This window comes from Idiotropiscis lumnitzeri, chromosome 5, assembly GCF_059441095.1.
Source record: "Idiotropiscis lumnitzeri isolate Australia: NSW breed Sydney's pygmy pipehorse chromosome 5, RoL_Ilum_1.0, whole genome shotgun sequence".
NCBI classification, from domain to species: Eukaryota; Metazoa; Chordata; class Actinopteri; order Syngnathiformes; family Syngnathidae; genus Idiotropiscis; species Idiotropiscis lumnitzeri.
Genome location: NC_142395.1, coordinates 12,811,144 through 12,823,897, shown reverse-complemented (window position 1 = coordinate 12,823,897; position 12,754 = coordinate 12,811,144).

Here is a 12,754-nt window from a genome sequence, read left to right as displayed (position 1 = left end):
ATGGAGAGAGAAAATGCACTGAAACCTGTACATAAAAACTAACAGAAGCTGTTTGTCCATCTTTTTGTTCATAAACAGTCTTTCTACTTTGTGAGGGATGACGGAACGAGTCCGCCATTGCCATTATAATTCTTGGAGGGTGGACTGTTAGATTGATGCCATCATAATTGTTGAAAATAACTGTCCTATTGTTTACTGTTCTACTATGTCACACAAAAGGAGTGCTTTGGAAGACTGCGGCCTAACACCACAGCGCACGTCTGCAGAGTGGTGGTTTATCACCGCTAATACAAAGTAAACGTTAACGCGCCCTCTAGCCCATTGGTAAGTGCACTCTTGCCCATCTGATAGCTAATAACAGAGCCATTAAATGGACCGATAACGTTGGCAGCTGTGTCCTCGTCTTCATTCCACCTCGCCCCGCCATCTTTCCCACCTTACTTCACCCACCCCCACACCCCGCCGCCGCCACCAAGCCCTTTAATCCTCCAATAAAACCTTATTCGCGTCTGCCGTTGGCTCTAGGAAATGATCAATCCCCCAAACGCATTTCTTGATGAATGTATTGTTTCATCACTTTGGTGCCCATGCGTCTGATTTGTGTGCAAGGAGACTTGGTGGTGCTGGTGCACTGGGGGCTTAGCAGATGAATAGTCCATGTTTGGGAGCTGCTTAGTGCACGGCACACATGGGACAAGCTGGCTGCGTTGCAATGCGACAGCTGGCTTGACTACAACTGGTGATACATTATGCAAATGAGAGAAAATCTTCATCTTGGAGTGTAGTTGATGACACACTCATCCAGAACTTGTGGTAAATAGATGGAAGTGGATACAGGCAGCGACTTTGTTCAAAAAAGCTGCAAAGTGATTGGAAAGTTGCAAATGATTTCGATTTGTCCCGTTGTCCATCGCACAAGACGGCCACCCTTTTTTTTTCCCGCTCGCCACACTTGTCCGCCTTGTCAATCAGTCTGTCGTATACCTTGTCGGTCAGTTCCTCTGTTAAGTGGTCTATCTGTTTGTCTGTCCATCTGTCTCTCACAGTCCATCTGATTTTCGTTAGATGGGCAGTTGGCTGGCTCTGACTTGTCTGCTGGTCAGTCTCTTGCTGGTCAATGCGTCAGTCCATTCGCCAACATATCTTGACTCCACTCCTACGCACCTTCCCGCTGCCTCAGGTCTGCCGACCCAATGCTGCTGGACGTGCCGAGGACTACGGTCTGCCTCAGGGACGATCGCACCTTTTCTGTTGCCGGTCCTTCCCTGTGGAAATACCTCCTATTGAATGTTAGACTAGCCCCCTCTCCACTTTGAAAGGCTTTTGAAGACACATTTTTATTCTTTAGCTTTTGACTCAACATGAGACTGTTGCTGTTTCTGCTGTTCTGGTAACCTGGTATGTATTTTTTATGTGTTTTAATTTGTGTTCTAATTTCCTGCTAATTTATAATAAACCTTATGTAAAGCGCTTCGTTCGAGCCCCAGCTGTTGTGAAATGCTCTATATAAATAAAGTTGTATTGTATTGTACGAGTTATGATGCCAACTTTCTAGATGATGCCAAGTTTTGCCTCTTTATTAGCGCAGTTTTCATATAAAAAAGAAAATACATATTTTGGCATTTACTGTCACTCCATTTAGAATTACAGTAGATAAAATTCTCACAGTCATGCAAAATCAAAACAAATGGAGGTGCCTGTAAAAACTACATCTGAAGGGAACCCTGATGTCGCTACCAAAACCAATATCTGTGATGAATACTGGTTTATTGTTGAAGCACTTTCCAAGAAAATACTTATCTTTTTGTTAGTTTTTTCCCATCCAATTCATGTGGGAAGGCAATTAATTTTAAAAACAGTGGTGTTGGCCCCATATCACAATTTTCACTTTAAACCACCTTCTTCCCATGAAATTTGCATTATATAGCAAAGAAGAAAAAAAAGGTGCATCGATGTCAAGTCGAAGCCTTCATTCCATGTTCTCTGCGGGGAAACTGAGGTCGGCGCACCTGAGATGCTCAAAGCAAAGCAGCGAGGGTGGATGAGGGCGGTTCGGTGTAAACAAATGGCGGCTGCCTCCGAGGGGTATACCAATGCTTTTATGATAAAGTTAGAGGAAAGGGCCTCAAAACAGTTCAAATAAAAGATTTTTTAGGGGTTATCTTTTACCCACAAGTTGACTAAAAACAGTTTGGATAAACAGGAGGTCTCTCTCTTTCTCCTCTCTCTCTCGCTTTCTATCTCAAAAAAAGCTTATGCTTTTCAGTGGAGGGATTTTAAAAGTTTGGTAAGAAGACTGTCTCATACAAAAGCTGAGTATGACTTTTGGTACCTTGACGATCAGGGGCAGAACTCGGGCAAAAGACGCCTTGAGTAAATTATTGGCAACGACTTTTTTTTTAAGTATTCAAACAACTTTTTGTGGTATTAGACTTCTGAAGAATCCCAGAGATTCTCAACTTTTTTTTAATCTCTCAAAATCAATTGGGTTCTTTTAACTATCGTTCCTTCGCTAACACAGTGTTACTCAACCACTGGTTCGCGGCCCGGTGAAAAAACCCCAAAAACAATTGTAGTACGTCCCGTTTATTTATTATTTGAGGTTGAAAAATATTTTATTTTGAAAAGTGGCTTCACTCCGTTACGCCAGACTCTTGACGCATGTCAAAATGCTAATTGTCTCAGTCGCTTTACGCTAATATGAAACCCACAAGCTAGCCTGCTCTGCACAAATTGCAGCAAACACTCCCCCTCCTAATTTGCCGGTCCGCAAAAGTTATGGACTTGTATGAACGAGTCGGCGGCGGAATAAAAGTTTGGGACCACTACTCTAATACATTAGCTAAATATAATGCGCCTGCCCTCGGTAGGACACATTAAACATTTGTTTGTTTACAAAAGCATCCTCTGTTAAGACACCAAGCACCACCCTGGCTATTGATTTTCCTTACACTCGTCGTCGTAAAACTCCCATCCTCTCCACCGCCTGTCCTATTAGGTCGGTAAGGGAGGGATGATTAGGGCGTGACTACTGGAAACCTTGAAAGCACGAGACGACTAATTGATGGCAGTGAGCAGTATATACTCGCTCTCTTGTCACGACCACCACATGTGCGACAGTGGTCATACGATACGGGAACCTTGATACTTAATTTTGAGCGATTCCTGAAGGCCAAACCAATGTTTTCTTTTTTTTAAATGATTTTGTTAGGAATCGTATCGTTCTTTGCCTAAATGGCGTCAAATGTTCCCGAAATGAAAAGCCTACATCTCTCCTCGTTTTAACTCTTGAAATTCTCCCAATAAATCATCTTTGATCACCAAACAACCAACTCATTTGGTTCTCAACATGCCGTACTAATTACTGCGCTTTATAAATAGAAAGTCTTTCTACGAGTGATTAATTGGCTTCCATGTTGCTGCTTAGAAACAATATGCTGCAACAGCCACAAACACAGGGAATATTCTAAGCCAAATGAAACATGAGATAATGCACATTAAAGATTCTTTGGAGTTTTTTTTTTTTTTTGTGGGGGCTTTTTATAAGCCCATTGGAAATTGGGTCAGTTCTGAAAAGTGGTGCTGAATGAAAACAGTCTTCTATATACAATTTGGGGCCTACAGTACATGGATTGGTACAGTTAGTGCGAGCAAGAATGTTGTCCAACTCTAAATGTTGTAGCTGATCAGCCTACTTCGTCCTCGCACAGTTTATGAATTTCTCTGCCTTTATATTGTGAGCATGCAATCTTTGGCTGATCTGCTACTAATGTTACAGCCAACTCTATTGTACTGTAAGTCTGTCTTCATAACTGGTAATCAGGTTGGGGTAGTTGCCGCCATCCATTTCTATCCTGCTCAGCGGGGTAGAAATATATACTCGACAGCCCGACCCAAGTGTACATGTTGAATCGGATGAACATGCCTTCCATTCGCACCAACAGCGGCTCCGACTTTACGACGTGGCGTGCTGCACCAAACTGACGGTGTGACCTACCGACGGCCGAAGTTGGATTGGTGTTTTGAAGCCTTAAGATAACTTAAAAACAGCTATATAGCATGTTTTATTCACAAGATAACTCAATATACTTTACAAATTAAGAGTAAAATATCTAAAAGCAAAAAAAAAAGACTCGAAGATAAAGTACAGAAATGAACTTTAATGTTAGAAACAACTACAATTACAAAAAAAAATGAAAAGAAAAAAAAGAAAATCTATGTAATACCTCAGTCGTAGGTATGGGGAAAAGCATCATTTTTAACATGGTCGTTTCACCTGCCAAAATGCTCCCATTTATGCGACTTACGTGATCCATGTTGGCTATCACCTTCTTCTGCTTCTACTATAGTAATTGCGGACGAATAATGTAGCTTCAATGTGATCGCACATTTTTATTCTCACCAGCCATTCCGTGGATCGAGCCCAGCCCGAACTTTGATGCCTGAGCTGTACGGATCACGGGTCAAGGATGATCCGTGACACCAATAGTCACGAGTCCATCCTCGATGGATGGAACCGAGAGACGCTTGTTATTTTGCATAATAAGATATTTTTTAGCCTCAAATAATAAATGAACCAGAAGTACTGCAATTTTTTTTTTCTTTCATCTGCGCGTCCCGGTCCAAAGTGACCCATGAACTGATACCAGGCCGCAGCCCGCAGGTTTTGGACCACTGCTCTATAGAATGTCTATGATTTGTCCATGTTGGTGGTTATATGAAAACAAGTCAGAACAATGATCAATGACGACAAGAACAATGATCTTGTTAAGTTTTGATTTCTGTCTTTATTAAATTGCTGGAAAAAAAACTAAACAAAAAAAAACAGCACTTCAGTACCTCCATACCAAGTGACTTCAGGAGCGTTTAGGATTGCCCGACATTTCCCTCCAGAGCTGATAAACTGCAAAAAGCTGAGCAAAAGCAGCATGATTGGATTGACTTTGACCTGCTGGACAGAATCACTGCTCCAAATGAATGATAATATCCATTTTGGTGCGTTTGTGATGATGGGAGTGGAAGATACAGTTGCAAATAGAATGGAGTCTCCATTTTCTTTAAAGCACTTTAAAAAAGTCGCCGTCGGAAACACTCTTGCAGAAATAACTGGGAGAACACTTGGCGGACTTGTCAGAAGGAACTCATGCGGTTGGAAAGCAAATGTTTTCATTGTGCACAAAGTCGCCAGTCCAGACACAAACAAGCCCATCGCCTTCACTTTCTACCTCACACGACCAGTTCATGCCTCGAAGGACACAATATTATGACATCTTTCCGCCATTTCAAACAGTTTCCAGGCGTTTTTATCAAATGTCCAACATTGTTTTCGCAACAGGAACGTAGAAGCTCATTTTATTTTATTTTATTTTTTTTACAGCACTCAGGAAATTGGTCGATTTGGAAGATGTTGTCCTGCCTTATACAAATGTCAACTGAGCCGCTGTTCAAAGTGCAAATCTGGTCGTTTCAGAGAGTCCATCACTTTTTTTTTTTGTGCATGTTCCTGAAAGGTAACAATGAAGCAACGATGTCAAGACATCAACCAAAAGGTTTCCAATCTGTTCAGTTGTCATTCACTAGGGTCCATCACAATAAGAAGAAATTTAAGAGCAATCACGTCCCGCACAGATTGTGTTTTATAGCTACCTAACTTTTCACTACACCGCAGAGGTGGGATGCGAGTGGTACACTATTAACTTCACACACAAACACACGCACACACACATATATACAAAAAAAAACCCAACCCTTCCTAATTAAAGTGCTTATTTTTCTCATTTTCATATCCAAATGAGTTGAATCGCAACTCACAGGACATTTTAATTATGGCAAGCAGAGAGTAGCTGGAGTGTTAAATTACTTCATAATGCTGCGGTTCATCCAGTAGGCTTTTAAAAAGGTTTGAAATGTAATCACGAGGGTACAAAGAGAGCGAGAAAAACATCGGCCTTGATTGTATCCTGCGGTAAAACAGCGCAGAGTGGGAGAAGCATGCGGGCTCTGGGGAGGCGCTTATCAATGCTGTCTACCAAACACTTCCTGTTGAGCTTTAATAATCATTCTTGGCGGGTAGTGTGGCAAGCCAACTTCTGATTACCCGATTGAAACTCTTTTTAATAGGTTCCCCTCTGAAACGTTACGTTCACGAAATCCTAATCACCAATTTGTGTTTTCGTTTCAAGGGAAAACCAACAATCGATGGTACAAAGATCTTATTTTCGGGTTGGAGTTCCATGTTTGTGACTGTGGCTCTAAAAGGAATGCAGTGCATTAACGAAATAATTTGAACGAAATAATGAACAGGTTTATCATTGAGGAATGTCGTACCGACTGTGTTCTGAGCAGACTGGGAAGGAGGGAATGTCAACAAAGCCCACACAACAGGATAATTGCTTGGGATAATTTTTAGCTAACTTTGACTTTCAGGAAGGGACATTGTTCAATGTGTGTAGCCCGCTTTAGTCGACAGGCTAACATTTAGCTAAACTTCTTCTGTTTCTGCTTCTACTACTACTCTTGTCTTTGTATTTTCCAGCTTAGCGGGTGTTTTGAAGCTCCAAGCTGCAATTCACAGGTCAGTCTTGGTATTAGGACATCGGTCTGCTTTGGGGGAGACTCGGGGCCCTATTTCCATGCCTAGCCTAAGTCTAGTAGAAAGCGCAGTCTAACCGTGTGCATGTCGTGCGCAGTTGTGGGATGGAACACAGCCAACTCCCGGCCAATCGAAGCGGCTCGCCTCATTCCCATTAAAATCAGAGAGGTCGAACATTGCAGAATAGAAATTGATTGGCTGGGGTCCGTGCAGGAGATTGATGCACACAAAAAGTGCATTAATTATAGATAAACTGCAAGATCTCCCCTTGCTGATGACATAGTCAGCCACGCATGTGACGTGGGCAATTGGAGACCCGGAGTAGTTGTGCCGCACAGTCCCCGGGGGGTTAAATGACCATATTTTTAAGATGATTATGATACAAATTTGTTCAATGAATTGATTTCTACAATGAGCGTTGGACCTGGTTTTAGTGAGTCAAATATGTAGTCTACTTTTTGTCACCAAAATCTCCTGATGACAGCTCTGCTGAACTAGAATTGCTCAGGCTGAAAAATGAACATGCTATGCTATTTAATTTTTATGCAGAACGCAGTCTACTTTCTTTCACCAAATTATCAGGCGCACCAGGGGCTCTGCAACTCAGCCCACCAGAACACCCAATGAGGTGCAACACGGTCCCAAACACTGTAAACTAGACTTGCCCTGGCACAAAGATGAAGCTATGGCTATTTTTTTTTTTTTTTTTTTACACAAGGGTGCATGTCTAAGAAAATCAGGCCCTTTGTGTTTTCGTAGGAGATATCGTGTTTGGTGTGCTGCGCTGGTCATCTCGATAAGAGCAGAGAGAACACACATTTCTTTTACCACATGAGATGTGAGTCTTTCACTTAAAAAGAAAAGAAAAAAAATCAAATGTGAAAAAGTGGTATGTGTGCGTCCTACCTTAGTTGACATGATATATGTTTGATGACCATACTGTAAACTGGAAATGCAGAAATGCAGTCTGGTCCATTATCCCGCAATGAATAAAATAAAAAATCCTCTAAAAAAGGCCACCAAACACTTTGTCTGTCTGGTGCAACTAATTAAAGCAGCTCTATCTCCTGATTTTTTTCCCTTTTTCTTTTTAAGAGCAGCGCTTGCATTGTTTCCCATAGAACTTGACAGAATATTTCATTAGAAGCCTTGACTTTTTAATTTGAATGCACATCTTTGGATGCATTTCCTCCTGCCTTTCATACGCAAGGAATCAGGCAATGGCACGATGAAATGCTTCTCATCAGCATATGAAGAGAGGCTGCCTGAATATGATCTCAGTCCCATATTTAAGATTATTATTATATGTATTGGTTTTCTTTATGTTAAGATTCGTGTATCTGAGATTGCATGAGTGGCGTCAGCACAAATGAGCGCAAATGCTTTCTTTTTGGTGTCCTGTGGCCTGCAGACTTTCTGCTCAATTCCCCTCAACCTTTCTTCCACAGCGTCTCTATGGCAACTGTTCACTCTGTTCACAAAACTTCGCTCCTCCAAGATACTTTCTCCATAGATACTTTTTTTCCACAGATGTGCGGAAATTGTCAATAAATGAACAACTAGTAGTTAAAATCAGACATTGCTTTTGAATTGTGGTTCAAGAGAATTGTGTTAAAAACAAAATTCATAAGAGAGGTCTAGAGAGATATAACGGTACCCTTAACTTGATATGTTGCTGCACAACCTTTTGAGACAATCACTGCAAACAAACGTTTTTTGTAACTTTCAGTGAAAGCGCTGAAACTCCTAGCAGGTATTTTGGCTCAATCTTAATGAGCAAACTGCATCTGCCTCAGGTTTGAAGGGTGCTTTCTCCAGACGGCTTGTTTTAATTCCTTCCCTAGATGTTCAATCAGATTTAGATCAAGGCTCATAGAAGGCCACCTGAGAATAGTCCAATGTTTTGCTCAAAGCCTATTGGGTGTCTTAAGCTGTTGCAAGACCCATGACCTGCAAGTGACACCTCAAATTATGACGTGGCCAGCATGACAGCCTGTGCCAGATGTACCAAAGCAACCCCAAACCATGGGGCCACCACTCCCTAAACTCAAATAACGCATGCAACGCCACTGAATGCGATTTTTGTTGTGGGGGCGATCGCGTTGGGACCATTTTAATAATGGCATAAAACAAGTAAGTGTTTTAGTTTTTCTATTTCATAAATGTTAAGCATGCATCCCCTAATACATGACTATTAACAATAATACCTGTGTAAAATGATAATAATGATCATTTCAGCCAAAATATGTATTTGTAATTGAATTTGTAGTTTTGGTCTCTGTGTTTAATAGATCAAAATCATGCATGAAAATATGATCTATAATAACCATATATATTTATTGATTGGGGAATAAAACCAAAATCATATTTTTGGTCCACATGGTGAAATTAGTATAAGCATTATTTTTCAATGCATCTCAGTTTTTCTTTTACCTTTTTTCCTTTTTTTTTCCCTTTTTTTTTTTTAATACAGCCAAAATGCAGACGAATTGTTTAGTATGTTTGATCTAAAATGTCTCCAAGTTCCCTCGTTACAATTGAAACAAAAAGCTCCTCCAGCACTAGGGGTCGTGACAGCAGTTTACAGCAGCGATGTTTTTTTGTTCTCTCGCTCTCTTGCTCTACGTCTGCACGCCTTTGCGCAGATTAGCATAAATGTTGCATACTTCAAGATGTGTTCCATGGGACGACACGTGACAGCTGGCGTCGGTGGCCGAGAAGCGTTGCGTTATCGCAGCGCTGCAACCGAGAGGCAACACACAGTAAAAAGAGCCTTATCGTGTTGACGCGTGAAATATTTACCGGATTACCATCGTACAGTGAGAAGCACGGCACCCTATCAATGTTTAAAAATGTTCCCACATCAGAGGGGATCTATCATTTTGCTTGCTACTTCCTGCCACGACCGAACATAATGTTCCGGCCGAGGGCACCGCCTTAAATGAATTCTTATTAGGCGTCGAAAATAGTGGCGGGTCTTTGAGGGTCCAAGCCGCTTCTAATGTGACAAGCACAGAGGGAGCATCACGACCCACCAGCTGCCACTGGAGAAGCAGCCTGCTCATCATTACGCCGCTAAATGAAAACGAGCAAACAGATATGGTCTGGTGTTGTCACGCTGCTGCAGGAATCGCAACGACATCAAAGTTTGATGGGAAGCTGTTCGTCTGTTTAACTCTTCTGTTTAATTCTTACGTTGCTCTTTGCGATAACAAGGAATGAGGTTGAGAATGCCAATGCCTGTTAAAAGTTTGACTGCATCTGCATTAATGTTATTTAGTGCAAGTGATAAGCCTAAAACTGTCCTTAGTCGTGATCCGTACCGTAACCGATAAGATACCGCAATGTCATCTCTCCATGCAGTATTACGATTACTTTTCTTCCATTTTCGCCTAGAGATGAACCCCGTCTGCTACCCCAATAGGAAAGAAAAGCCCGAGGCAATAGGATGTGAACTGGTCCCAGTCTGACTCGTCATCTGAAACCTGAAGTGGTCAGCCTTGAACCGCACAGACATCATAATACTTTCATAAAAATGAATGACTGCTCCTAACATAGAAAGAAATTTATTGGTGACACAAATTTGACCAGAATTCCCCCTTTTTTAAGATGCTGGGGTTCAAGTGGACAGCTTTTTTGAAGCAAAAGTCAGTCATTTTAGGGACGTCCTGGAGAAATAACAGCCAGTAGAATGGGCGGAAAAAAACCGTTTTGGCGGCCTGAGTGAATATTTGTCGCTGGCTTGGCCACTTGGAAACAACTTCAAGCGCTACTAAAAATGTAGATTTTCAAATGCAACAGTGGTGATACTAGTAATTAATTCTTGGGATGGAAATTATCGATAATTTAACGTTAATATCCATCCAACCATTATCTGTACCGCTTGTCCTCACTAGGGTTACGGGGGGCGGGGGGGGGGGGTGCTAGAGCCTATCCCAGCTGTCTTTGGGTAGTAGGCGGGGTACACCCTGAATGGGTTGCCAGGACAGGGCACCCAAAGACGAACAACCATCCGCGCTCACACTCATACCTAGGGGCAATTTAGAGTGTCCTATCAACCTGTCATGCATGTTTTCGGAATGTGGGAGGAAACCGGAGTACCCGGAGAAAACCCACGCAGGCACGGGGCGAACATGCAAACTTCACACAGGAAGGCCAGAGCGGGAATTGAACCCACTCCCTCTGCACTGTGAGGCCATCGTGCTAACCAGTGCCGCCCCTTCACATTAATATAATAGAAAACATTTTATTTACGTAACAATAATAATAATGATAATCTAACACTAACCCTTATAGTAATCACAGCCTTTAATCCTAACCTTGAGCAAAACCCGAACGGCATGGATCAGTAGTCGTCATTGGTCGTCTCCCAATACTTAGGTTGTGGGTTCGAACCCCGGCCAGTGTGTCCTTGAGCAAGATACTAGACACTCAGTTGCTCCTGATGTTGCGTCATCAGTAGGTAATGCATTTCATTCAGTGGAATGGTGAGTTGTATATAAGTAAATTCTCTTGTCATTCAACTCTTCGCGCTTACCTACAATAACAAATGTTGTTAAATTCATAAAATGCATCTATTGTTGTTATGTTTATAGTTTCCCCATGCAGCTCATGCGTCAGAGGTAATTAGATGTGTCTGTGCATTTATTTAACCATGTTGCGTATAAGTGGACTCCAAGTTTTTAATTGGCAAACATTGTCTTTGCACTTTGGTTGAACGAGTGTACAGTCCATAGTCCTCACTGGCAACGGTGACGTTTTCCACAAACAGAATGACCTTTTTATCCCCCCCCACTCACCATCATGCGGAACCAATATTGGAGTTATCTTTTGTATTCACGGTCCGTCCCCGAGAAAACGGTTGTCATGGAAATGATTTTCCAGAGTGGGACCTGCGCCAATTAACTGTACGTCGACCTTGAAAATCCAAACGAGATGACAATCATATGAAAAGGGGAGGTGGAAAATAAAGGATGACAAAGCCGCCACAGAGAACAATTTCAGAGAGAAAATACATTCAAGTGGTCTAATAAATATCGTGTGCAACAGCAAGAATTTTCCTGGGACGTTTTTCTTACATGATCTGATACTTTTATCAATTCACAACTCACATTGACAGATCAATATGCAAGCTTGTGGTAAGACCTTTGACGGATGAAATAGTGACGGCACGTGGACAGACTTCAAAACAAGGCCACAAGCAACAGCTTGTAAAAATGTAAAGACATTTGCTTTTCAATTGTTTTGGAAAAAAAACACACACATCCTGTATTCTACATCTAACTTCCCATATATGTCACCTAGCATCATATGAGTGCCTCCCAAAATACGAGACACACAAAAAGAGAAGTTCCCTTTGCCATTTCAAAAAACATGCACTTTCAATTCAGCCTGTTAGGCGTTCTGTGCCCTGCGATTGGCTGGCGGAAACAGATTAGAATTTCCATTCAATTTGGTGGGGGAAGTCGACTCGAGAATGATTTGAGTTACCAGGATGTGCACAGAACAAATAAAATATGTCAAGGCATCTCTGTATGTCACACTCATGTTCCAGGTGGGCCACGGACCCCGCTGAGAACGCTTATTGGCGGTCAACGCGGGTCCAAGAAAATCCATTGACGAGCTTCACCGTTGCCCTCTTCCTCTGTGGAACTCTAAGACAACACAAGGAGAGCTATTTAATGCCCCATAAAATTCTGACATCACCTTTCTGCCGTTGAGAAGGACACAGTCAATTTGACCGGCTAATTGTGTGTGGCATAATTAATCAATGTCTCCTGAACGGCAAATTCCCCCCGCGCTCGCTCGGCAGTGTCGTGCGAACGCTGTAGAAAGCATGAGGGTAATTGAGGTCCAAGCAGTGAGACTTGCAAGGACCCCCCCCAACCCCAACGCACCCTCCCGTGCCTTCGTTGGGTTACTACCTTTTATTATGATTCCACCTCAATCATCCTTTTGTGGACGCGTGTCCAAGGCAACGGCAAGAAACTGAGGCACCATGTAGCGTTTGGAAGACTGATTGGGATCAATTCCATTTCAAATATTTGTCTCTGGTCGCCCCTGCAATTGGGAGTCAACCCCGGATCAAAAGGTGATGCACCGCTGGATTCTGTTTGATGATATTCCATTTGGAATTTTATGTCACTCATACATAGTGTGTCG